The sequence below is a fragment of the Schistocerca serialis genome, chromosome 1 (genome assembly GCF_023864345.2).
Source record: "Schistocerca serialis cubense isolate TAMUIC-IGC-003099 chromosome 1, iqSchSeri2.2, whole genome shotgun sequence".
In the NCBI taxonomy this organism is placed as follows: Eukaryota; Metazoa; Arthropoda; class Insecta; order Orthoptera; family Acrididae; genus Schistocerca; species Schistocerca serialis.
The window spans coordinates 840,751,293-840,754,144 of record NC_064638.1 but is presented as its reverse complement, the minus strand read 5'-3'; the positions used below and the strand labels follow the sequence as shown (position 1 = coordinate 840,754,144).

At 52.0% G+C, this 2,852-nt stretch overlaps 1 non-coding gene across 1 annotated transcript; it reads left to right on the top strand.

Moving 5' to 3' along the window:
• Positions 1 to 582: 582 nt before the first annotated feature.
• Positions 583 to 656, top strand: Trnat-ugu (transfer RNA threonine (anticodon UGU)). Its single transcript has one exon. It is a non-coding gene; the product is annotated as a tRNA-Thr (tRNA).
• Positions 657 to 2,852: the final 2,196 nt, after the last annotated feature.

Genomic DNA, 2,852 nt, shown 5'->3' with positions numbered 1-2,852 from the left:
AGGGAGCTGACGAGTGGCAACTTCTGATAATTCGAAAGATTATCACGTAACAGCGACAGAGACTGCTACTGACACTTTACTAATATTTGTCAGAAGATGAAATAAGAAATTCCAGTGAACTGGTTTTAAGAGACACTCGTCTGTCTGGGCATAATACAGCAGATTTTTTCTACCTCCTATTGGTCACGAAATCATAGTGAAAGTTCTGTGAACGTTCTCAACAGATGATGACTAACAGAAAATCTCAGCTGCCGACAGGTGTTGTTGATATACCTCGATGTGGACAGCTGAAAATGTGTGCCCCGACCGGGACTCGAAACCCGGGATCTCCAGCTTACATGGCAGACGCTCTATCCATCTGAGCCACCGAGGACACAGATAAATAGCGCGACTGCAGGGACTTATCCCTTGCACAGGTTGCCCAAACTCTTACGGGAATCGCCAAAGAGTGCGCGAGTAATGAGTGGTTGGGCAAATGTCTATAAGGTACAATACATATGGAGAACTGTTGACAGTTGGGAATGTGAGTCTCAGGGGAAGCGTGCAAGGGATAAGTCCCTGCAGTCGCGCTGTTCATCCGTGTCCTCGGTGGCTCAGATGGATAGAGCGTCTGCCATGTAAGCAGGAGATCCCGGGTTCGAGTCCCGGTCGGGGCACACATTTTCAGCTGTCCACATCGAGGTACATCAACAACACCCGTCAGCAGCTGAGGTTTTCAGTTAGTCATCATTTATTCCAGGGAAAAGCTGCACCGTCATCAACAGTAACTGTTCTTTCGAGAACAAGTTACTGTCTTCGTATATACACTCCTGGAAATGGAAAAAAGAACACATTGACACCGGTGTGTCAGACCCACCATACATGCTCCGGACACTGCGAGAGGGCTGTACAAGCAATGATCACACGCACGGCACAGCGGACACACCAGGAACCGCGGTGTTGGCCGTCGAATGGCGCTAGCTGCGCAGCATTTGTGCACCGCCGCCGTCAGTGTCAGCCAGTTTGCCGTGGCATACGGAGCTCCATCGCAGTCTTTAACACTGCTAGCATGCCGCGACAGCGTGGACGTGAACCGTATGTGCAGTTGACGGACTTTGAGCGAGGGCGTATAGTGGGCATGCGGGAGGCCGGGTGGACGTACCGCCGAATTGCTCTACACGTGGGGCGTGAGGTCTCCACAGTACATCGATGTTGTCGCCAGTGGTCGGCGGAAGGTGCACGTGCCCGTCGACCTGGGACCGGACCGCAGCGACGCACGGATGCACGCCAAGACCGTAGGATTCTACGCAGTGCCGTAGGGGACCGCACCGCCACTTCCCAGCAAATTAGGGACACTCTTGCTCCTGGGGTATCGGCGAGGACCATTCGCAACAGTCTCCATGAAGCTGGGCTACGGTCCCGCACACCGTTAGGCCGTCTTCCGCTCACGCCCCAACATCGTGCAGCCCGCCTCCAGTGGTGTCGCGACAGGCGTGAATGGAGGGACGAATGGAGACGTGTCGTCTTCAGCGATGAGAGTCGCTTCTGCCTTGGTGCCAATGATGGTCGTATGCGTGTTTGGCGCCGTGCAGGTGAGCGCCACAATCAGGACTGCATACGACCGAGGCACACAGGGCCAACACCCGGCATCATGGTGTGGGGAGCGATCTCCTACACTGGCCGTACACCACTGGTGATCGTCGAGGGGACACTCAATAGTGCACGGTACATCCAAACCGTCATCGAACCCATCGTTCTACCATTCCTAGACCGGCAAGGGAACTTGCTGTTCCAACAGGACAATGCACGTCCGCATGTATCCCGTGCCACCCAGCGTGCTCTAGAAGGTGTAAGTCAACTACCCTGGCCAGCAAGATCTCCGGATCTGTCCCCCATTGAGCATGTTTGGGACTGGATGAAGCGTCGTCTCACGCGGTCTGCACGTCCAGCACGAACGCAAGTCCAACTGAGGCGCCAGGTGGAAATGGCAAGGCAAGCCGTTGCACAGGACTACATCCAGCATCTCTACGATCGTCTCCATGGGAGAATAGCAGCCTGCATTGCTGCGAAAGGTGGATATACACTGTACTAGTGCCGACATTGTGCATGCTCTGTTGCCTGTGTCTATGTGCCTGAGGTTCTGTCAGTGTGATCATGTGATGTATCTGACCCCAGGAATGTGTCAATAAAGTTTCCCCTTCCTGGGACAATGAATTCACGGTGTTCTTATTTCAATTTCCAGGAGTGTATATTCTCACAGATGTCATTCCACCAGTGTCTTTAGTGTGCCTGTCAGTCAGTTAGGCTGCAGCAGCCGGCCGAGATACGAGCAGCAACGGGGAAGTAACCTATATTGTGACATTTACGAGTTCCTAACCAGGAGCGTATTTTATAATACCATCTGCGTGCTTTAATAGTTTAGTTTCTTGAGTTTCTGCGTGTTAATTTAATATCCAATAGCCACAGCTCTCTCGTTTCCGCTTGTGTCGGAAAGTAAACCGATTTTATGGCATGTTACAAGTTCCTAATCACGGGCGAATTATTTAGTTTAACCTGAGTGGTTCGGTAGTTATGTTTTTGAATCTCTGCGTATTAATCTAATTTATTAGACACAGCTCCACGTTTTCGTCAAGGTCTACAGTACAGTTGCGCAGCACGTTACGATGGTCCGTGTATCTGCATAGTTTGGTTTTCCACGGTCTTAAGTGTGGACAGGGACTGTGATTGTTGTGTGCAGATACGAACCGAGTTGGTGGTACTTCGCTCTCACCTTCAGGCTGTGAGGGCTTCGGTTACACAGCTTGAGGCTGCCGTGGATGGACACCACTGTTGTGGACCGGCTGTGGGGATCCAACGAACGTCTATCATCTCCG